Source organism: Trichosurus vulpecula, chromosome 2 (genome assembly GCF_011100635.1).
Source record: "Trichosurus vulpecula isolate mTriVul1 chromosome 2, mTriVul1.pri, whole genome shotgun sequence".
Lineage (NCBI taxonomy): Eukaryota > Metazoa > Chordata > Mammalia > Diprotodontia > Phalangeridae > Trichosurus > Trichosurus vulpecula.
The window spans coordinates 363665232-363690364 of record NC_050574.1 but is presented as its reverse complement, the minus strand read 5'-3'; the positions used below and the strand labels follow the sequence as shown (position 1 = coordinate 363690364).

Sequence of the window (25133 nt, the reverse complement as noted above, 5' to 3'; positions counted from 1 at the left end):
GCTGCCCTGACTCCACTTCTAATTACAGGTTATTCCAAACCTTTGTTGCCTGTTTTTACTCAAGAAGGAGAGATACTATCTTCCACTTCTCAGTATCTCTTGCCTCTTCTACATCTTCTAGTCAGTAAATGAATGATGACTTGACTGATCACTTTCATAGGTAAATGATCCCTAGTTGTTCCAATTGTTGGACGTTGTATGAAACTCAAATTTCTAAAATCTGTAAACATGTAGAAATAGATATTATTTAAAGGGGTCCTATTATGAATTCTTCTGTAAAGTGTGTAATCATCCACCAATTTTTTTAATATAAATTCAGAGTTTTGTGTTTCAGGCTGGTTTAAAGCAAGTAGTCCATGTAGAACATGTTGGTATGTGCTCAAGAAGATAAAGACTGAAATCTATAAGCAATACAACCTTATACAAAATTCCGCATAAATTTCAAAGTAAAATTTGCTTTCATAACTTCATTCTTCCTTATCCACATCCTTTCTTATGTCAGTGAGAGCTGGTCCTCTGAATCCCCTGGCTTCCATTTGTCCACATGGTCTCCTTCCCTCCTTAGACTGCTCCAACCTTCAGCCCTAATGAGTTGTAATTTCAGGAAATAACCTCATAAATTAATTCATACAGAGGTATAAACCACTACTAAAGCCTAACTTTTTTTTTTTACTTTCTCAGGGGGGTATTTACAGGTTAACAAAGAACAAAGACTTCATGTTAAAGGAATGAATCTCAAATAAGTGGAATTTTCATTATCAGCAATCTGTAGAGGAAGTAATTTACTTTTTCGGGGGAGGGGAGTTTGGGGGGGAGGAAGGAGATAGAAAAGTCCAGACTACTTATTTATTCAAAATTGTTTACTGTGATTTTTTCCCCCAGGGACCCTGGTATAATCAATTGATGATATGATTTAAAATTAAGTGCCCCTAGTTACAAATTTTTAGACAGTGTTTGTGGTCCATTTATGCATTCAGTTGAAGAGAGCCTTCCTCCTAAATACCCAAGACATAAGCTGAATGAAATGAAATAATTCTATTTACTGAGATTTGTTTTCCAATCTTGTTTTTAAATAGATTTTTGTATGTTTTGTTTTTATATGACCTTTTGTTTTTATATTCCCCCATATATCTTTCTTGCTTCCTTTCCCAGAGCCATTCCTTATAACAAAAAAAATTTAAAGAAAAGAAAAAAGGAGGAAAAGAAAAAATTAAAAAGAAAAGAAAGGAAAAAAATTAAACAAAACCAATCAACACATAAAAAAAATCTGATGTTACATGTACACTTCAAACTAGATGACTCTGACCTCTGCAACCAAGCAGGCTGAAATTCTTCTCACATCTTTTATCAGGGGCTTTATAATTTTGTGGCATTCAGTCTCAATTTTTTTTCCATTTATATTGCCGCCATTGTGTGTATTGTTTTCTGGCTTCCACTACTTTGATTTGTATCAGTTCATATTTCTCTACAATACTCTGTATTCCTCCTGCTTCTAATTTCTTATAGAACAATAATAACTAATTACTTCCAAGTACCATAATTACAAGTCTGTTTTATGGAAATTAATATGATATTTGTGCCAGTGGGTAAGATTTTTGAGTTCATCTATTGGTCACAGTAGTAGAGACAGGACTATTCTGTGTGATAGTAATCTGAGCAGCAAAAAGTCATTGGTGTTCTTTCACAGAATACCAGAACATTTAAAAAAGGAACTTAGAACCCATCTAGACAACCAACCTCCTTATTTACAAAGAAAGTGAGCTTCAGATTTCCCAGTTGATAAAGTCATGAATAGTCAGTTTTCAGAGGAAGAAATCCAAGCTATCAATAGCCACATGAAAAAAATGCTTTACTAATCAGTTGAGAAATGCAAACTAAAACAACTTTGAAGTACCACTTCACACCAATCAAATTAGTTAAGATGACAAAAACAAGAAATGACAAATGTTGGAGGGGATGTGTGCAAATAGGTACACTATAGCATTGCTGGTGGAACTGTGAAATAGTGCAGCCATTCTGGGAAATAATTTGGAACTACATTCAAAGGGCTATAAAACTATGCATATCCTTTGACCCAACAATACCACTACTAGGTCTGTATTCCAAAGAGATCAAAGAAAAAGGAAAAGGACCTCTACAAACAAAAATATTTGTAGCAGCTCTTTTTGTAGTGCCAAAGAATTTGTAGTGCCCATCAACTGGAGGATGGCTGAACAAGTTATGTTATGTGATTTTAATGGAATATAATTGTGCTGGAAGAAATGATAAATAAGAGTGTCCCTGCCCTCAACAAGGAACTTATTCTTCCTTCACTAAATCTTAGACCAAGATTGGTGGTTTCTGCTGGGTTTTCCAGAGGAGAAAACAGTCAGTTGTCAATAAGCATTTATTAAGTAGCTACTATGTGCCAAACATTGTGCTAAGTGCTGGGAATTCAAAGGAAGGAAAAAGAGAGTCCTTGTTTTCAAGGAACTCACAGTGTAATTTTGTTGTTCAGTTGTGTCTGACTCTTTGTGACCCCATTTGGAGTTTTCTTGGCAAAGATGCTGGAGTGGTTTGCCATTTTCTTCTCCAGCTCATTTTACAGATGAGGAAAATGAGGCAAACAGTGCTAAGTGACTTGCCCTGGGTTGCACAGCTAGGGAGTATTTGAGATTAGCTTTGAACTCAGGAATATGAGTCTTCCTGACTTCAGGCTCTATCCACTGTATCCATTGCCACACCTAGTTGCCTTCATATTGTCATAGGGGAGACAATATGCAAAAAGATATAAACAAAATAATAGAAGCAGGATAAATTGGAGATAATCATCAGAAGGAAAGCATTAGCATTAAAGGGGATTGGCAAAATTTATTTATTTTATTTTTTGCAAACGATGGGATTTTAGTTGGGACCTGAAGGGAGCCACTGAAGCTAGGGGACAGAGATGAAGGGGGAGAGAATTCCAGGCATCAGGGACAAGGCTGGAGTGAAGAGATGGAGTCCTGTAGGAGGAAAACAAGAAGCCCAGTGTCATTGTTTCATAGTGTGACTGGAGAGAAGTAAGGTATAAGAAACCTGGAAAGGTAGCAAGGGGTGATGTTATGAAGGACTTTAAAAGCCAAACAAGAATTTATATTTGATCCTGAAGGTGATTGGGAGCTACTGGAGTTTATTGAATTGAGGAGTTAAGTGGCCAGACCTAGGTTTTACTAAGTTCAATAGAGAGGCTGAAAGGAGAATGGATTGGAATGGGGAGAGACCAATAACCCAGATGTGAGGTGATAAGGATCTCAATAGAGAGGTGACAGTGTCAGATGAAAGAAGGGAGTGAATAGCAGAGATGTTTTGAAGGTAGAATAGACAGGAGTTGGCAACAGATTGGATTAATTAGGAAGAGGGGAGGGCTGAGTTTAGTTTTAGACCTGTTAAGTTTGAAATCTATAGGACATCTAGTTTGAGATTCCATAGGCAGTTGGAGATACAAGTTTCAGGGTTAGAATGGATAGAATGGGGGCCTGGAATCAAGAAGACTCATCTTCCTGAGTTCAAATCTGGCCTCAGCCACTCACTAGCTGTGTGACCCTGGGCAAATCGCTTAACTCTGTTTGCCTCAGTTTCCTAATCTGTAAACTGAGCTTGTCAACAATAATAAAATCATCAACATAGAGATATTCCAATCCATGGGAGCTGAAGAAATCAACAAGTGAAATAATATAAAGAAAGAAGAGAGAGGAGGTCCCAAGACGCCCAAAGTCAGGCTGGGGGAAGATTCAGCAGAGCAGAGAATCTTTTAGGATGAATCACTTTTTAATCCCACCGATTTTTAAACTTCGTTTCCCCTACTTCATAAAATTAGGAACCCGAGGGATTATTAGAAACAGGTTTCCATGAGGCACGTGGGCCTCGAGCATTCTTGATGCTGAAGACTCAGAAGTATTCTCTACCTTTGAGTCCAGCAAAGAAAGCGACCTGGGACCTTGGGCGAGATTTGGTTAGGGCTGACTTGGGTGGTAAAGGGTGGAGGGATGAAGGGCGTGTGCTGCACAGTTATCCACTTCTCTCCCATCTCTGCTCAGAGGTGGTACTGAACACATCCCGTCCAAACAAAAAGGCTTGCAAACTTCCAGGGCTGGGCTAAGAAGATGTGTAGATACGTGTCCGAAAGTGAGAAGCGTTTGAAGACTGGTTATGTCGCTCAATCACCTCCGCACGCTCCCTCTCCTCTCCTTCCCTGGCCTGTCCCCCAGTTAGCTCCCTTCACCACCCGTCCAGCTCTGCTTTCCCATCCCCATCCCGGGCTCCGCCTCCCCGCCCTTCTGTTCAGTGCCACATCACTGGCCGCGCCTGCAGCGCCCGCTCTCTGTCTGTAGAGGGAGGCTGGAGAGCCTGGTCTTAGCGGTGGGCTGGAGGATGGAGGGAGAGTGGCGGAACGGGGAGCCAATCAGAGAGCAGAGAGTAGTCGTAGCCACCAATGAGCTTGGGTCGCTGCCAGCCGCGGCAGTCCGAGTCCTTGCCAGGGGTGCGGGCAAATGAAGCACATCTGGACAGTTGCGCGGCGCTGCATGAGGGCTGGTTCATTTCCCCTTGGTTAGTTTCCAACTTATTCCGCGTTCTCTCTTTCTGGCCATTTAGTGACTTGTTGCCTTCCCCAAAGAAGAAATAGAGGACCCAGACTGAAAACTTTCCCCAGAGAAATGGGATCAAGCACCTAACCTAATTTTCTTGAGGTTTTAAGAGCAACAAGAGCAGAATCAGCCCCATCAACAAAAGCCCAGCTGTTGTCTGGTTTTAAATTGACTATAGTGAAGACTGAGTCGTAAAGAAACTGAAAAGTTAGGTAAGGTTTTTTTTTGGGGGGGGGGGGCGGGTGTTGCGTGCCTGGTGTATTGTACTTCCAATGCTAAATTTTAGTTGTGAGTAGTGGCCGCTGTGTTCTCACTAGCGCTTTCCCTGGTTGATGAAGGAGAGAAAAACACTGCTTTGTGCCAGAAACTGCACAAACTCTTTCCCCCTTCCTTCTTTCTCTTCTTATTTGCTAATATCCTTTCCCTGTCCCCCACCGCATCCCTAATCTACACGGTTTTTTCCCCCCGTGTTGGGAAGAAAGGCAGATGTTTAATTAGTACTTGGTAGTAAATCGACCCTAACTCCGATGTTGGATATACTGTACTTTTTTTTTTTTAAACAGAGAATGAAGCTCGTCCTTTTAATTATACCTCTGCTGTCCTCTTCTTTTTAGGCTGTAATTCCCAGCACTTAGCACTGTGCCTGGCACATAGAAAAAGCTTGGTAAATGCTTATTGACTGACTCATGGATGTATTTACTTTTGGGGGATTGAGGCATTTATATAAATAGCCAGATAGACAAAATTTTTGCTTTAATTATCTGAATATTTCAGGTTAAAGTGCTTTAAACTTTAATCATTTAAATAATTGCTGTGATTTTCTCCTACATTTCAGTGTAGATACAGCCTGAAGATTTCCCCTGCCCTGCAAGTGTTGTTATTTTAAATACATACACATGTTTAACAGAAGAAAGTGCATATTATTCATCAATATCCTTTTAAAGGTAGTTTAAGTATGGGATGCTGTAAGAATAATGATTAAACTTGACTTGTAAATACTTATGATTGCACGTAATTGATGTTTAAATATTTAGCAAGGTATTAGGAAACAGTTGGATGATGTGAACAAACTGAGTCCTGCCTTCTTTAAGACACCTAGAATCATAGTTTTTTTTTTTTCTGCTTGTAATATTTAGTTTCTTATTTGGGATATTTTTTATTTAATAGGCTAAGAGGTCTGATCTGTATTTCCTGAGTGCAAATGGAGTAGAAGGGAATTTCTATACCTTGAGAGCATGTGTGTTTTTGTTACCTTCCCCCACCCTGCCCCCCCCAACAAAAGGTGGTCATCATTGATGCAGTTCAAGGAAGAGATGTCACTCATGATCCTTCCTCAACTGTCACTGTCATCTCGATATCCTTCTTGCCATTAATCACCACTGAACCCCTCCCTCCCTTCCTTGGGCTGCTGCATTCTTTTACTTTCTCTTTTATTTGTTTGTTTGTTTTTCCTCCTTTCCATCCCTAGTTGAATGCTGGGCAGGGCTGGAAAGGAGAGGCAGGGCACGTAGTCAGACCACAGTACTTTTCACAAACTGTCACCTGGAAACTCCACCTAGTGACCTGTTTTCAAGACAAGTTGCCTTGTGTACTTTGAGGAAGCAGTTCACAAAATACCAGCCCCGGAAGGGACCTTGGAGATAATCTAGTGGTTCGATAGCCCATCATTCTTCTTTCTGGCCCCCCACATGTGATAAATGAGGAATGTAGAGCCCAGGAACTTGGATAAGGTCACATGGCTAGAACTTGATGGAGTGATGGCAAAGAAATAGCTTATCTTAGCCCTGTTTAAAGATTCACGTATTGGTTTAATGCTACTTTTAGCTTTACTTGTTTCAGTTACTTTGCAATATAACATCATTTGAATTATTTAAAATAAGTTTATATTTTGAATTCTCTTATATCTTTTCTAGTTGTAGCTCATGAATCTCCCTTCCTCCAAACCTCCCTACTTCTCATCAATCATTCATGAGAGTTAATTAGCAAAGGCATATAGCATATCCAGCTTTGAATTACCATAATTAGAAGCCCATTTTGGCTAGAGCATAGGATCAGTGGAAGGTAGTAATATGAGACAAGATGGGGCAGATAGGGTGGTGCCAGATTGTGGAGAGCCTTGAAGGTCAGATATAGGAATTTGAACTTAGCGAATCATAGAGCCAATGAAGAGTTTTGAGCAGATGAATGATATGTGAAAAGGGGGATAGTTATAATAATAATCCTAATAGCTAGTATTTTTATAGCACCTACTATGTGCTAAGCATTGTGCCTAAGCACTCTACAAATATTATCTCATTTGATTCTTGAAACCTCTTTGCAAAGTAGGTGCTATTATTACTTCCCTTTTAGAGATGAGGAAACTGAGGTGAACAGAGGTTGAATGACTTGCCCAAGGTATCCTAGCTAGTAAGTATCAGAGGTCAGATTTGAACTCAAGTCTTCCTGACTCCAGGCCCGGCACTCTATCCACTGTGTGTTCCTCTCAATGAATAAGGAAGAATAATTTGGAAGTGGTTTGAAGGATAGATTGGAGAGGAACAGAGCAGAGGTGATAGGACTTGTTAGGAAACTATTAGAATGGTCCTGGCAGGTTGTAATGAGACCCTGAACTAAGGTAATGGCGGTGACAACAAATCAAGGGATACACGTGTGTAATATCAATTAAGTTGAGTGTCTTTGATTGAGTCTTATTAGGTGCTAAGCCCCAGGCCCAAACTCCTATCTATTAGGTGCTAAACCTATGTGGGTGTGAATCGTTAACTAAGGTGGGGCTCCAGGTGGGGCCAATGAAGGGTGGTCTGATTATATCTTTGCTCCCAAGTAGGCCCCAAACCCCTAACTACTAGGTGCTAAGCCTGTGTGAGCCTGAAGCCCTCGAGGTCCTAGGGGGAGGTGCTAACTCCAGAGCCTAAGCTCTGGTTGCTTAGATGACAGTTTGATGATGTGCATAAAAAGAGAAGACAGAGCTATTTGCTTAGGGCTCTCACTCTTGGTGGTGTGCTGATGTGGGGACTCTGGGTGGCTGTAGTTAAGAGCCCTACAGCTTGCCTGGATGTTCAGACTTGGTTAAACTCTGGTAACTATGAACTGGGATTTGAATCAGACAAGGTCTGTCTGTTGATGTTTGTAATTTGTTTGTATTTGCTCTGAAGCTCAGGGTGCTGGCTTTTTTCCCCTGAACTAAGTGAATGATATTTGTATGCTGGATTAAAGTAAGATTGTTAACCCCTTAATGTTGCTTTCCTTAGTAGAGCAGATCCAAAGAACCTGGGCTTGCAGCATTCTGTGAGCTGGTTGTTGTTGGTTTTATACCCCAACAGCCGGATTGTTGAAATAATGTGAGAAGTCAAACCTGTGGGACTTGGTAACTGATTGGCTATGTGAGGCGAGGGAGAAGGAAGGGAAAGGAAGAGTCAAAGTTACCACCCCCTCTCCAAGGTCTGAAACATTGGAGGTAGCAAATAGTGGTGCTGTGGACAGAAAATCATGAAATCATAAGGAGAATCAGGTTCAGGGAAAAGACAGTGAGCTTATTCTTGGAGATGTTGCCAAGCTTGGGGTGCTGGTTCATTTGAGTGGTGCTATCCTACAGGCAATAGGAGATTAAAGGTTTGTAGATTTTAGAACTAGACTAGAAGTCATCCTCTGTCTGAATCCAGGTTCCCAATTTCTAAATCCAGCTCTCTTTTGTCAGTGCCAGATGTGGGTCTCGAGATCAGAAGAGAGGTCAGAACTGGAGAGAAAGATTTGGGAGACATCTTCACCAAGTTATTTTGTGGGCAGCAACAGCATTTATGGTCATTTTATTAACTAATTAGGTACTTACAGTGCACTAGGCTTGTAAACACATTTGTTTAGATAACTTTCTCTCTGTTTTAGCACTCTGAGATCATGCTTTCCTTGTGCACAGAGGCTGATGGAGATAAGAAGCTTTCTCCACCATCTTCTGTACCACCATCACTTTCAGGCTCAGGTCCTTGAGTGATACAGTCCATTCTGTGTGATAATGTTTAGAAAACAGTCCTCCTTGGCTGCCCTGTAACAATTATTGGCTATACTCTTTTTTAAGGGGGGGAAGGCAGGGCAATTGGGGTTAAGTGACTTGCCCAAGGTCACACAGCTAGTAAGTATGTCAAATATCCAAGGCTTGATTTGAACTCAAGTCCTCCTGACTCCAGGGCCAGTGCTCTATTTACTGTACCACCTAGCAGCCTCCATCTGTTGTACTTATTAACTTGATTGACTTCATCCTTCTGGTCAAAAAGTAACTATGAGGAACCAAGTGGAGACCTTTGGAGAGGTAAGAAAATGAGTAATGTGTCTACTTTTTTCTCATTTATAGGATGATAGATTTAAAACTGGAAGGGACCTAAGAGATCACCTAGTCCAACCTCGCCTGCATGCTGCATATGAGGAAACTGAGGCCCAGAAAAAAGAAATGTTTTGTGTAAAGTCATGCAAACCCAGATATTCTTGCTGTAAATCAGCATTTTTTTCTCCATTTCATCCATTCATTCAATAAGTTAAGCATCTTTTATGTTTAAGGATAATAAGACAAAGACAAAAGTTAAGCAGCTCTTGCCCTCCAAAAGCTCACATTCTACTTTTACACACTGATAAGTGAGGGGAAAATAGAGGGATGGGCGTATATATCCATATCTCTACCAACAGTGTGTTAACGTGCCTTTTCTCCCCACAACCCCTCCAGCATTTTTCATTTTCCATTTTTGTCAGCTTTGCCTGTATGACGGTGGTACCTCAGTGAAACTGCTTTTCTTCCATATATGCAAAGTAGTGAGGGTAGGAGGGAATAGGGAGAGCACCAGCAAACTCAGTAATTATATAAAAACCAGTGTTCGTGGTTCTCAAAGAGCTTATAGCCAAGCATGATTTCACTCTCAAGGTCATGGCTGTAAGTTTTATTATAATGCTGAGTTTTCCTTCGTCTCAGTATTCAGATTTGAATCAACTTCTAATGTTGAGAAAATGCTATATTTTGGGATCATAACTGCAATAGTGAATGAATTGGATGGGAAAGTCTTCTTTTAGTGTAGACATGGGATTCTCATTGTAGTATGAGATGGGATAACCGGGTTATCCTTAGTGATGAGTAATTTTCTTGTAGGAAGGATGGTGCTAAGGCTAGTACGTCCACTCCCTTTTAATGATCTGGAAGAATTAATTAGGCCACCAGAAGCTGGGGTGTCACAGATCTATGCATTGAAACTTATGTGAGCATGAGGGAATTTGGCTTCTCTTCCCCCCCTATAGGATTGGGCAGCTAGGTGGCACAGTGGATAGAGTGGTGGGCCTGGAGTCAGAGAGACTCATCTTCAAATTTGGCCTCAGACACTTACTAGCTGTGTGACCCTGGGCAAGTCACTTAACCCTGTTTGCCTCAGTTTCCTCATCTATAAAGTGAGCTGGATAAGGAAATGGCAAACCACTCTAGTATCTTTGCCAAGAAAACCCTAAATGGGGTCATGAAGAGTTGAACACGACTGAATAGCAACCCTTATAGGATTAGACAGTGGAGACATTTCTCTTGGCCACATTGAAGAGGGTTTTGTTTTACACACACACACACACACACACACACACACACACACACACACACACGTATATATGACATATGCATGTCACATATATCATGTATATGTGACATATCTCATATATATACAACATATACATATATATGTATATACATACATACGTATGTATGTATATATGTACACACACACACACACACACACACACACACACATATATATTGAGAGCCAGAGTATTACATGGGGGACATCAAAAGTCAGAATTGGTAAGAGGGTGGGAAAGGACAAATTTATAAGAGAGGTATTATTTAGGTATTTTGTGTATTTTATTTAGTAATAAGTTTGGAAAAATGAGTATGCTATCAAACCGATTGTGATGAAAACTGATATTAACTGTGATAGCTTAGAAGAAATCATAAGATCATAGAACCAGAGGTGGAAGGGATTCTCAGCCATCATCTTGTCCAATTCTCTTATTTTACACATAAGGAAACTGAAGAACATGGAGGTTATGTCACTTTGGTCACTGTCAAGGGCAGGATTTGAATGCAGTTCCTCTGCTTACAGAGCCAGTGCTCTTTCTCTTGTACCAGGTATTGAGTAGGTTAATTGAAAAGAAAATGAATAATTTTCTAAAAAATGGACTTGTAATTTTGAGTATGGGGAATGGACAACAGTTGAGGAAAAAAGGTTTTTTAGAGTCAGTTTAGAGAATTAGGGTCAATGTTTCTGAGTGAGTGCCTAGTTGAGGAGGGGCCCTGTTGTTGGTCCACCCTTGATCTGTCTTTATCCCTTTGCAGCATTCAGCTCTGAGGTCATTTCGAGAGGCATTCCAGGCTTTGTGGCATGGAGGACAGGCCTGGGAAGAGTAATGATAACTCCTATTTATGGAGTATTTTAATGGTTACAAAATGCTTTCCTCACAACGAAAATACTTTGAGGTAGGCAGTGCAGGTGTCACTATACCCAATGTCTAGAGGAGGCAATGGAAGCCAATGGGGCTTGAGGCATGACTAAGCACTTGTTTTTGTCTCAGTCAGATTTCTTATCCTTTTGGCCAGATGTGTGCCAGGCAGAGTGAGCCTAGTAGTGGGATCACTGGATCAGTGAGTATGAGAAGTATAGTTACTTTTTTAAAAATAGAATTTTATTTTATTTTCAGTTCTGAATTCTTTTTCTCCCACTTTCCTCAAGAGATATCACTACTAGGTTTATATCCCAAAGAGATCAAAGAAAGAGGAAAAGGATCCATGTATATAAAATATTCATGGCAGTTCTTTTCATGGTGGCAGACTTGAAAACTGAGAGGATGTCCATCAAATGGGGAATGGCTGGACATTCCCCTTCCCCTTCCCTTCCATTGAGAAAGCAAGAAAAAACTTTATTAGAAATACATATATAGGCAATCAAAAAAAATTCCTACATCAGACATGTGAAAAAAAATTATGTCTCAATCTGCACTTTGGGTCCATCATTTCTCCTTGGAGGTGGATAGTATGTTTCGTTCTAAGTTCTCTGGAATTGGCCATCGTATTGATCAGAGTTCCCAGGTCTTTCAGTTATTTGTCTTTATAGTATTTATTCCTGTTGTATAAATTGCCCTCCTGGTTCTATTCACTTCACTCTATGTCAATTCATCCAAGTCTTAGGTTTCTCTGAAACCATTCTCTTCATCACATCTTACAGCATGATAGTGTTCCATCACATTTATATACCGTAACTTGTTTAGCTGGTCCCCAGTTGATGAGCATCCCTTCAGTTTCCAAGTCTTTGCCACCCTGAAAAGAGCTGCTATAAATATTTTTGTATGGATGGATCTTTTTCCTCTTTCTTTGATCTCTTTGGAGTGTAGACCTAGTACTGATTATCACTGGGTCAAAGGGTCTTCATACTTTAACAGATTTTTGGGCATAGTACCGAATTTTTTTCCAGAATGGAGGGACCAGTTCATAGTTCCACCAATAGCATATCAGTATATCTGTTCCCCCCAAAGCTTTCCTAGTATTTGTCATTTTCCTTTTGTGTCAACTTTGCCAATGTGATGGATATGAAGTGGTACTTCGGTGTAGCTACTTGTCTTCTGTAATTCCAAATTATCATCTAAAATAGTTGGACTAATTCAGAGCTCTACCAACGGTTAGTTAGTTTCATTGACTTCCCACAGCCTCTCTAGCATTGACTGTTCCCATTTATTATCATCTCTGCTAATTTGTAGGATGTGATTTGTTTATATTAGCATTACTTTTATAATCCCATTAATTTTTTAGGGGCAAAGAAGACATTCAATCTATATGATCCAATGCAGCCCTTAAAAGAAAGGCTTTGGACAATGAATGACTTCTGTTTTTGTTTGCCTTTGACAAGAAGGCATGACTCCCCAGGCATCAGTTTTTGAGGAAAATATTGAAGATGTAGACTTCCTAGTGACCTCTTGAATCGTCATTTCCCCAGAAATCTCCTTTCTGTAACTGTCTGTACAATTAATTGATTGTTCTAGACAAAGTCCATTTTGGCAGAGGAAGTGTTGCATGTATGATTGTCATTTTCTCCTTCATGTAGATGCCTCCATTTTGCCATTCTTTTCATCTATCTACCTCTAGGTCCTCAAGTGCGGCCCTTTGGCTGAATCCAAACTTCACAGAACAAATCCCCTTAGTAAAATGATTTCTTCTGTAAAATTTGGACTCAGTCAAAAGGCTACAACCAAGGACTAAGAAGGCCTTGAGGCTGTAGTTTGCCCACTCCTGGACTAGACCAAGCTGGTCAAGCCTTCTGACTCTGATCAGGTCCAGATGGCCTCCACAGAACAAGTTAGGTAAATTCTTACACTGTCTGGTCACTAGACACAATATCGTGGCACTAATATCTGCTTCTGTTATTCCTCCCAACGTGACAGCGATGGTAACAAAAACTCACATTGACACAGCACTTTAAAGTTGGCAAAGCTTCATTATTCTTCAGGGTAGGCAAAAGGTTAGGTTGTTTCAGTTCTAATTCAACAAGCATTTCTATTTAGGGGACCATACTCATTAAAAAATGAAATAGTCCCTGTTCTTCCAGAACTTTTTTTGTGCATGACACTCGATGCCTTTGTCATTGCTGTTCCCATTATCTCCCCCATGTTTTCCCTCCTCATCTGCACCTCTTAAAATCCCTGGCTTCTTTCAAATCTCAGCTCAAATGCTGCACTCTACAGGAGATTTTTCTTGGCTTCCCCTGATTGCTGCAGCCCTCCCTTCTAAAATTACCTTCTGTCTACTCTATGGATCTTGTATATACCTATTCATTTACTTGTTGTCTCCCCCATTAAAATATAAGCTTCTTGAGGGAGGGGATTTGTTTTTGACATCCTTTGTATCTCTGGCACTTAGCACAGTGCCTGGCACATAGTGAGTATTTGATAATTGCTTGTTGATTGATTGGTTGGCTGAATCCATGTACAATGATAAATAAATACAAAATATGTTAAATATAATAGAGGAAGAGAATCTTAACAATGAGGGATCATGAAAGATCATGGGGAGGAGGTGGTCTGGAAGGAAGCTGTGTCTTTTTTTTTTTTTTTTTGCAGGGGGGAAGGCAGGGCAATTGGGGTTAAGTGACTTGCCCAAGGTCACACAGCTAGTAAGTGTGTCAAGTGTCTGAGGCCAGATTTGAACTCAGGTTCTCCTGACTTCAGGGCTGGTGCTATACTCACTGCACCACCTAGCTGCCCCAGGAAGCTGTGTCTTAAAGAAAGATAGGGATTCCAAGAAGTGGCGGTTAGGAGAGAGCACATTCCAGATCTGAGAACAACTGTACAAAGACTCCAGAGACAGAAACAAAAATACTCCAAACAAGGGAACATCTAGTAAAGTAGTTTGACTACATAACAGATAGTATATTTTGGGGAATAATGTGAAATAACACTGAAAAGATAGATGGGAGCCAGACTGTGGAGATACTCAAATGCTAACCTGAGAAACTGGTGTTTTATCCTAGTTCAACCCTGGTGGAGAGAAGTAAGCAAGGAAATGGTGTAGTATAGAAAAGAATACTAATAGGGATCATTTAGGACTCAGAGTGGATCTTAGGATTTGAATGATATAATCCATAGCAGCAAGCATTTACTAGGTATCTGCTATAACCAGTAGGAATGATTTACTGGGTGCCTGCTATAATCAGCAGCAAGTATTTATTGGGTGCCTGCTATAATCAGCAGCAAATGTTTATTGGGTGCCTGCTGTAACCAGCAGTAAGCATTTATTGGGTGCCTGCTATAACCAGCAGCAAGAATTTATTGGGTGCCTGCTGTAATCAGCAACAATTATTTATTGAGTGCTTGCTGTAATCAGCAGCAGCAAGCTTTTCTTGTGTGACTGGTGTAGGTCACCGTGTTAGGGAGTAGAATGACTGATCTGGCTTGACATTTGACACTCTTCCATTTTCTCCAATCAGCAGCACATCTATTTAGTTGTTGCTGTATTTTCAGTTTATATATTAAATTGTTAGTTTGTATTTCTTTTGTTTCATTTATATATTTCCATTTTGCCAATAGACTGGAAGCTCCTTTAAAAAAGACATCACTGACTTAACAGTATTGTATATCAGCTTCCCCATCTCTATAGTGGAGACAGAATCAGAGGTGAAATGATACATCCTCCCCAGACTGTTATGTTAGTTCAATAATTCAGTAAACATTTATTAAGCTCCTACTATTGCCAGGCACTGTGCTAAGCACTGGGGTTACAAAAAGAGGCAAAAGACAGTGCTGCCCTCAAGGAGCTTACGGTCTAATGGGGGAGACAACATGCGGACAAATGTATACAAAGCAAACTATATACAGGATAAATAAGAAATCATTTAAAAAGGGAAGAGCACTGAATTAAGAGAGGTTGGGGAAAGCTTCTAGTAGGAAGTGGAATTTTAGTTAGCATTTAAAGGAAGCCAGGGAGGTCAATAGGCAGAGATGAGGAGGGAGAGCGTTTCAGGCATAGGAGACAGCCAGAGAGAATGTTTGGAGCTGAGAGATGGAGTGTCTTGTTCGTGGAACTGCTAGGAGGCCAGTGTCACTGGATTGAAGAGCATTTGTCAGGAAGTAAGTTGCAAGAAGACTGGAAAGGTAAGAAGGAGCTAAGTTATGAATGCCAAACAGATAATTTTGTATTTGCTCCTGGAGGAAATAGGAAGCCGCTGGAATTTATTGAGTAGAGGGGGTGACATGATCAGATCTGAGTTTTAGGAACATCCCCTTAGTGGATGGATGGAGGCTGGATTGGAGTGAAGAGATACTTGAGGCAGGCAGATCCACCAGCAGTCAAGGCATAAAGCTATGAAGGTCGTCACGAGAATGGGGGCAATATCAGAGGACAGAACGGGTGTGTATTCAAGAGATTTTGCAAAGGTGAAATCAATAGGCCTTGGCAACAGATTGGATATGGAAAAGGGGAGCCGAGACAGTGAGGAATCCAGGATGACTCTTAGGTTGTGAGTCTGAGGGACTAGGAGATTGGTGTTGTCCTCTATAATAATGTGTGTGTGTGTGTGTGTGTGTGTGTGTGTGTGTGTGTGTGTAGGATAGAATAGCATAGAATAGGTAGGAAGCAGGGAGGGTTTGGGGGAAAGATAATGAATTCTATTTTGGACGTATTGAGTTTAAGATGCCTACTGGATACCAATTTGAGATGTCTGAAAGGTAGTTGGAGATGAGAGTTTGGAGGTCAGCTGAGAGACTGGGGCAAGAAAGGTATATTTAAGAATCGTTATCATAGAGATGGTAATTAAATCCATGGGAGCTGATAAGATCACCAAGTGAAGTAGTATAGACTGAGGTGAGAAGAGGACCCAGGATAGAACCTTGAAGGACACCTGTAGTTAGAGGGTGTGATTGCTCAGACTGCACTTTTATGAGTAACCTTCTTTAGGGCTTTATAAACACAAGAAATTTCACAGAATTCAGCAGAGGAATTCTCCCTCTCTCTCCCTCATTCTTTCTCTTTCTCCCCCCCCTTTCTCCCTCCCTCCATCTCCACCCTTCATCCCTGTCTGTCTCTGTCCTCCTCCCCACCCCATCCATCCGTCTGTCTTCTCTCCCTCCCTCCCTCTCTCCACCCCCATTTTTGGATTGGAGCTCCTGATCTAGTTGTAAATTTAAATCATGAGATTCTATTCCTCTATCAGCCTAACCTTTCCTCCTCCCCCCAACAATGTTTTAGAGAATGAGAAACAGTTTGAAAGATAGTGATGGGAGGCCATCAAAGGGGTGAGGTGGGTGTCACCAACTGTGATTTTGAAGGGTCACTGCTTTGGGATGAAATTGCTATTTGTGAAAACAGAAATATGCCTAACAGTTATTGAGCATTCCCTCCCTGGGGTGTATTCCCTCCCTGAGGGGTGAGATACCCCTCAAAGTGTTTGTTTAGAACCCCACTTGTGGGGAACCATCCTGGCTTTTACCTCACCTGGTTAATTGGCTGTAATTAAGACCTTCATGTTCCTCTAAATACAGCTTGGGCAGACGTTAGCAGTTTATTTTAGAGGATATGGCAAACTTGGAAGATAGAGTTGACTCATAAGAGGTCTTGTAGAAACAAGAAAAAGGGAATCTGAATAGCTCTCATAACTTTAATGAGATTTTCATGCTTTCAAAAGTCATAGACGATAATAATAGTTTGCATTTATAGAGCACTTTAAGGTTTACAAAGTAATTTCCTCACTAAATGTCTATGGGAGAGGTTTGTACTATAGGTCAGCCCCATTTTATGGGTGAGGAAACTGAGGCTAAGAAAAATTGTTTGACTTGCCCAGGGCCGCAGACGTCCTGAGTGTCAGAGGCAGGATACATGTCTAGGTTTTTCCTGACTCCAAGTCTAATATCCTTTTTTTTGGTGGGGGGGGGTAATATATATGTATACACACATATATTCTTTTTTTTTAAACCAATTATATGTAAAAACAATTTTAAACATTGATTTAAAATTTTTTTGAGTTCTAAATTTTTTCCCTCCTTTCCTCCCGTCCTCTTTTTTGTGAGATGGCCAGCAATTGCAGGGTACAAGGCGGAGTTGACTAGAATGAATTCACACACTCAAACTGTCTTCCAGTCAAGTGGCAAAGTTTATTGTGACTCCAGTAGAAGCAGGAGTAGTTCCAAGGGGGAACCTGCAACCTGATAGGAGTGATGTTAAAGCTTATATGGAAAAAGGAAGAGTGAAAGGAAGCCAAATATGCTAATTAGGTGATTTGAGGGTAGTTTTAGGGAGTGGTCAGAAGCACATGAAAGTAGTCTAGGTGCTGCTGCTGGAATGCATGGGAAAACTCTGGGAGTCTACAGAGATAACTTTGTTGAGGGGTCAAGACAGAACGGTTGCCAGAGTATGGTTCTTGGGGAAGGTACCAGAGACAGGATTCTTGGGCAGGAACCAGAGAAAGAGTCCTTGGGGCATTCACCCCTGAGATAAGCTTTTATCTGAGGAATTACAGGGTCAACTCTGTGCCTGTAACAAGGAGAGAATTTTCTCATAGGGGTGGGGGGGGAGGGGTCTGGGTTATTTAGACATGGTTTAGGGTTTTTTGGGGTCCAGGTCCCACCATCCCATCAGTTATACATGTGAAATCATGGAAAACATATTAGTCATGTTGTGATAGAAAACACAGACCAAAAAAAATCCACTAAAAATAAAGTGAAAAATCATGTGCTTTGATCTGCATTCAGACTCCATCAGTTCTTTCTCTGAAGATGGAGAGCCTTAGGAGTCCTTTGAAATTGTCTTGAATCATTATATTGCTGAGAATATCTAAGTTATTCATAGTCCTTCATTGTACAGTATTGCTGTTATTGTGTACAGTATTCTCCTGGTTTTCTCACTTCACTTTGTATCAGTTTGTGTAAGTCTTTCCAGGTTTTTCTGAAATCCTACTGCTCATCATTTCTTATAAAATAGTATTCTATCACACTTATATACCACAACTTGTTCAGCCATTCCCCAATTGAGGGTATCCTCTCAACTTCTAACTCTTTGCCACCTTGAAAAGAGTTGCTATAATATTTTTTGTAGAAATAGGTCCTTTCCTCCCTCCACCCCTCTTCCCCTCCTCCCCCCCACCTTAAAAAACCTCTGGGGTACAGACCTAGTAGTTGTATTGCTGGGTCAAAGGGTATACACAGATTTATAACCCTTTGGACATAATTCCAAATGTTCTTCAAATATATGCCCCGCCCAACAGTGCACAACTCCACCAACAGTGCATTAGTGTCCTAATTTTCCCATATCCCCTCCAACATTTATCTTTTTCCATTTCTGCAAGCCTATCATTTTTGCAATTATGCCATTCTGCCACTCTAACAAAAATCATTGTAGTGTTCAGGCTGGCCTTTAAGTTGAGGTTTCAGGGAGGAGGAGTAAGAAAGTTAGATAAGACCTTTTCTTGGAAAGAATAATATTGTCCTGGGGGCTGGATGAGATCCCAGGATGACTTCACTTATGCATCTGTGCTTTCCTTTGATGTGCGTACATAATCAAATTTTGTTTGCTGGACTGTGCCGTATGCTACCTGAGAGTGTGACTCACGGATTGTAGATAATAACTTTGTCTTATACGACAAAGTCAGAGGCAGCTGTGTTATTTATTTCTTTTACAATATTTTATTGATGCTCTTTCAAAAACTAGCACTATTTCTCAATGATTTCTCTAACCTTATAACAAAAAAACACAACCAAGCAGAAAGGCATGTTCCTTTATTGTTATTACTGAAACTTAAATACACAAGAAAAAGAAACATATTATAAACTTAAATGTTGAAACCGTGTGGGATGAAAGACCCTCACCAATTAAAAGTTAATAAGGAGCCATCTCAGGGTGGGAACAGAAATAAATGTTATTCAATTCTCAAGAATTGGGCATCCTCTGCTAGAACAGATCTAGCAAGGGAGGTGCTTTACAAGGGGCAAAGCATCCATAATTAGGTATTAAGTTATATAGGTATTAGGTATATAACACAAGAGAATTCCCACCCACCTCTGACCCTTCTCACCATTGGCTGGGAGGTGGGCTTACAATCTGAGCAGGAAAGCTAGACAAAGAACTGGGAAATTGAGGCGCAGAAACTCCAATTCCCATTCCCTTAGTTAATGATTACAACTGAGGGGACATCTATAAATCTAAAGAAGGAGAATAGGATAAGGGGAGGGGGAGACCCTCTCCATTCTTTACAGTAGAGAAAAACAGGTCATTATGACCCTGTTCTTACTGAGCAAATCTTTAAATCAGTACCAGAAGAAAGAACAAAAAGTTTCAGGGTAAACTTTCCCAGAGGCTGAGCCATTAGACTCTCACGGTCTCAGAATTTTTTTTTTCACTTCCCTATTTCTTTATTTTTAAACATTTCCTAGTATAGATATATATTTAAACATATCTTCCCTGTGAAGTTTTCACATTTTATTTACCTCACACAAAACTTAAATACAAAATAAGAAAAAAACAAAAAGCATGTCATGTGCACAGCAGAGCATAAGATAGGATTCAAAATATATAGCAAAACATTTCCATTTGAAGAAAGCCTGTATAATAAACACTACACATCATGTTGAGAGCTGTCCATCTTTTCTTTGTTTCCTTGCTAGTTCTCTTTTCTTCTCTGCTGTGCACTTTTTACCTTGTTCTTTTCCCCCCCTTCCCTCACCCCACAGGCTACAATTAAGCATGGATATATTTATATATGGATATATACATACCCAAATACATATATACACACATGCATACATATATAAACACAAACTTTCCCTAACAAATTCTACTTCTGATCTTTGTTTTTATGTTTGTGTGTATCTCCTACTTCCTATGCCTCCTAACTCCTCTACTTTACTCCTACCCTTTATCTTGCCCTCCTTTTACTTAATCTACCCTCCTCCAAGGATCCCTCCGTTGTCCTCCCATTCCCATTAATTTAAACACCCTTGTATACCCCCCCCTTTAACCTATTCCCTCACCCTCCCCTCTAAAGATCTCTCTCTCTCTTGTTCTCTCCCCCTCCCTATCCCCTTATAATTTTATTTCTTCTGAATTTAGGAGACTTTTATACTCTTCTAGATATATATGTATTGTTCCCTCTTGAACCCATTTCCCATGAAAGAAGGTTTCCAGAACTAACAACCCTTTTCCCCTCCATCTAATTCCTCTTATTGGCTCTTCCTTTCTCACTTCATTTGTATAAGACAATTAATATTTTTAGCTATTCCTAAAGAGTTTTACTTTTTAAAGTCGTATTATACTCAGGTCTACCCAAATCTTTTTCATGAACTAGCCAATTACTAATAACAATCTTAGACATATGTTTTACATTTTACGTACATAAAAAGTAAACAGTCTGTCCTTGTTGAGTCCCTTATAATTAATCTTTGGTATGTACCTTATATTTCTCTTGGTTCTTGTATGTCAAATCTTCTATTAAGTTTATTTTTTTTTTAAACTAAGTCCTGAAAGTCTGACAGCACATTAAAATTCCTTTTTGTTTTCATTTAGGATTATGCTTAGAGATAGGTATGTTCTTGACTATGCCTTTTGAGCCCTTCCCTCTTCTCTTGGGAGTGCTCCTTTCAGAAGCTGTTACACCCTGTGATGACATGAATTTGACTTCTCCAAAGGGAACGTCACCCTGGATGGTATTGTAATTGTGGTTCAGAGCTTGGTGGAACAGCTACAGCAAGCAAACACTGGGAGGAATGTGGGAATACCCAGGGCAGGTCATACTTCCAACCCAACCCATACCTTCTGTTGCTGGATTGTGGCCTGAGCCCGTAATTCCATCCCTGCCCATTTTGGAGGTGACAGGAAGAAGAGAAATTAGCCTTCCTTGGGCAGTATCAGTTTGTCGTTTTGATTCAGTCCTCTACTTTTACATTGGATTAGATATTGGTGCCATTTAATCTATGGAGATTGGGAGAATTTGCCCTTGACTGGGCAGTGTCCTTGATTAGAAGATAGAAATACTTTGTTGGAGGGGAGGAGGAGGTATGTTCCAGAGCCTCAAGTCTCAAGTAAGATGCTACATCTTCAGGATATAAGCCAGGAAGGGAGACCATTTGGTGGCCTAGGGGAGGATGTCTATGGAGTGTGGGAAGGTGGAGGCTTCTGGACTGTGAGCCATGGTAGAGAGGGAAGATCCCATAGTATGCCTTGTATATGTAAATGAGTTAGTATGCCTTGTATGTAAATGAGTTTCACTAGCTGATATCCATTTGCAAGATTGGTTGGCAAGAACATTCTGTCCTCCAGACAGATGATATCTAATATCAGCTAGTCGAGCAACAAGCATTCAAGCCTAGAAAGTGTCAGGCCTTGTCCTAAGCACTGGGGGCAACAAAACAAAGCACAGACCAATCGCTATCTTCGAGAATCTCACAATTTATTGGGAGAGACAACGTGCAAACAACTATGTACAAATAAAGATAAAATTGGAGATGATCTCAGAGCGAAGGCACTAGCATTAAGGCTTCTTGTAGAAGGCAGGCTTTTAGTAGGGACTTGAAGAAAGCCAGGAGACAGAAGAAAATTCCTGACATGGGGAATAGCCAGACAAAATGCCTGGTCTGGGGATGGAGTGTCTTATTTGAGAAATAGCAAGGAGGCTGGTGTCACTGGATCTCATACTATGTGGGGATGAGCAAGGTATAAGAAGACTGGAGAGGTGGCTGTCTGTGGAAGACATTATAAAGAGTTTTGAATGTTCCAAAGAAGATTTTATATTTAATCTGAGACATGATAGGAAGACAGGGGAGTTAATTGAGTCAGGGTGTCAGGGGGGAGTGACGTGATCAGACCAATGTTTTAAGAAAATCATTTTGGCAGCTGAATGGAGGGTGGACTGGAATGGGGAGAGACTTATGGCAGGTAGGCCAATTAGAAGGTAATTGAAATGGACTAGGTTAATGGATAGGCTGGTGTAGCTGAATGTTCAACCAAAAGAATAGAAGGGGAACTGAATTCAGTCCTGAAAAAGACATGTGTTGTGGTGATCTTGAGAAGGTGATATAACACTGAGCCAATGGAATTGTGGGTCAGTTAACAATGTCAAGGTTCTTAGGGACAGCAATACTAGGCTCCTGATGACCTGTGGCACTCTTGGTCATCTACCTGGGCTAACATCATTGATGAGTCTGGGTTTGGGACAATGAAAGGGAGTCCTAGAGAAGGTAGAGGAGAGTTAAAGCTAGGCTCATGTGACTGAACCTTAGTTACCCAAGCTATGGCTGTGTGAGGGCTGTGTGTGCCTGTGTTTTCAGCGCGGTAGCCCTGGTCATTTAGCGTGTTGCGGCAGGCAGCAGGATCCCCATCTTTTTTTTTTTAATAGTATTTTTTCCAATTGCATGTAAAGACAATTTTTAACATTTATTTAAAAACTGTTTTTGAGTTCCAAATTTTCTGCCTACCTCTCCTCTTCCTCTCTAAGATGATAACCAATTTGATATAGATTATATATGTGCAATCTTGTAAAACGTATTTCCACATTAGTTATGTTGTGAAAGAAGAAACAGACCAAAAGAAAAAAAAGACATGAGAAAAATAAAGTGAAAAATAGTATGCTTTGATCTGCATTCAGACTCCATCAGTTCTTTCTCTGATTGTAGATAGCATTTTCCATCATGAGTCCTTTGGAACTGTCTCGGATTGTTGTATTGCTGAGAAGAGCTAAGTCATTCATAGTTGATCATTGCACAATGTTGCTATTACTATGTACAATGTTCTTTTGGTTTTGCTCACTTTACTTTGCATCAGTTCATGTAAGTCTTTCTAGGTTTTTCTGAAATCCACATGCTTGTCATTTCTTATAGCACAATAGTATTCCATTCCATTCATATACCACAGCTTGTTCAGCCATTCACCAATTGATAGGCATCCCTTAATTTCCAATTCTTTGCCACTATAAAAAGAGCTGCTATAAATATTTTTATATAAATAGGTCCCCCCCTGCCCTTTTAATCTCTTTGGGGTACTGACCTAGTAGTGGTATTGCTGAATCAGGGTATTCACAAGATCCCCATCTTGACTATACATATCAGAGCAGTGAACCTATGTAGGACAGCTTTCTGGGCTGAGTCTATTTCCTTCCTTCCCTACCTCTCCACTCTGTACTGTAACAAAAAAGAACCTAATTTCAGAGTCACTTGGTGAGAGGAATTGGAATATGTCAGAACTCAAAGGAAGACTTGAAATAAAGTAGAACCAGCATTTCCCGTGGCCCTAAGCAGGTTGAGCCAAGAGACTTTTGTCCAGGGGTAAGTCTTTGGGGAAGCATGTTTTCTACATCTGGGCAGAGACCATAAAGAAAGAAGACAGCAAGAAAATCAAGAATTCACCCATTTTGGTGGTAACTTGCCTAGAGAAGGGCAGGATAGAAGACTAGCCAAAAGATAAGTCATCATAGAACAGGATGCATTGAGCTAGGCCTTATAGGTCTTTAGGTGTGGAGAGGCAGCAATTCCATAGCAGTATGTATGGATAAACCTTTGAGGCACTGGTAGTTTCCCTATCCCCAGGGGCAAGAGGCTCTAGGCCAAAGACAGAGGATATTGTTATCATGGTCTTTGAGGGAAGGTAGTTGATCTGTGTGGACAGGGAGGCATCAGGTTCTGCTAATAGCCCTAATGAGGGCATAACTTTCTACCTGTTGTTTTTCAGTCATGTCTGACTCTTCCTGACCACATTTGAGGTTTTGTTAGTACAGATACTGAAGTGTTTGCCATTTCCTTCTCCAGCTCATTTGACAGATGAGGAAACTGAGGCAAACAGGGTTAAGTGACTTGCCCAGGGTCACACAGCTAGGAATTGTCTAAGACTGGATTTGAACTCAAGTCTTCCAGATTCCAGGTCCAGCACTCTGTCCACTGCCACCTAGCTGCCCAGTTCTACTTGTAGGTAGTTTACAAAAATACATTGAGCTAGAAATCTGCTGCTGATTATAAAAGGTAGGTGTCTTGGATGGAGGAAGAACAAGAGAGGGAGGTGGGAGAATTTCATAGGATCATGAATGTTAGGTCTACAAGAGACCCTCATGGTCATCTAACCAAACTCCTTATTTTATTAAAAAAAAATTTTGTTAGAAGCTTAATAACCAGCAAACAAAAACCTGTTCTTTAGTACCCCAAAATGAACTGCTCTAACAGTTTTGTGCGAATTAAACCTTTTCTTCTTTCTTTGATCTTTTTGTGGTAGGGTATATACCACAAAGTCATATGATCATCAGTAATTTCTTACACTTGTTTGATGATAATGTATGTCTTTTCCGAATTTGAGACTAATATGAATGATTTATATAGATATGTATTTGAATGTATTTGAATATATGTAGATAGGTGTGATGTATGTGTATGCATGTACACGTATATATGTCTATTTATTTTGAATGGCTCTTTGATTTCATTGGTATAGCTGTTGGTGAGGAGCTTCCTCTATCCATTTAGAGTGGTACTTTGCAATTTATTGTCTTACAGAGTTACCTAGAGCTCTGAAGAAGTTCCTTTCTCACTTAAATGACTTGCTATGGGTCACAAAGCCAGTAAGTGGCAGACCAGGACTTGAAGTTAGGTCTTTCTGATTCAGAGGTCAGTTCTCTATTCACTTTAACAAGTACGTTATTCCTTTCTCCCCAATTTTAAAAAAATCAACCTCACTAATCCAATTAGAGTTTATTGTGGTATGTGGTGTGAAGTATTGGCTCCAAACTCCCTTTTTTGTTGTTTACTGTCCAGTAAACTGCCTAGTTTTCCCAGCCCTTTTTATGGTATGGTAATTCCATTCCTTTCATTCTTTAGAAAAGCAACCTCTTCATTTTGCACATTAGGGAAGTAAAGAAACTGAGACCCAGGGAAGTGAATTGGGTAGCCCAAAGTTGCCCTGAAAATTAATGGAAGAACCGGAATTCATATTTAGATTTTCTATATGCTCCCCCCCCCATTATGCCACCCCCTCCCAATAGCAGACCATTGTAGATCCAGGGGTCT

At 40.3% G+C, this 25133-nt stretch overlaps 1 protein-coding gene across 1 annotated transcript in view; it reads left to right on the top strand.

The window, feature by feature from the left end:
• Window positions 1-4469: 4469 nt before the first annotated feature.
• TMEM45A (transmembrane protein 45A) overlaps window positions 4470-25133 on the top strand; it is a 94339-nt gene continuing 73675 nt past the window's right edge. The window contains exon 1 of the mRNA XM_036743068.1: window positions 4470-4819. The gene's annotated coding sequence lies outside the window, so the exon portion shown is untranslated. The remainder of the gene's footprint in view (window positions 4820-25133) is intronic.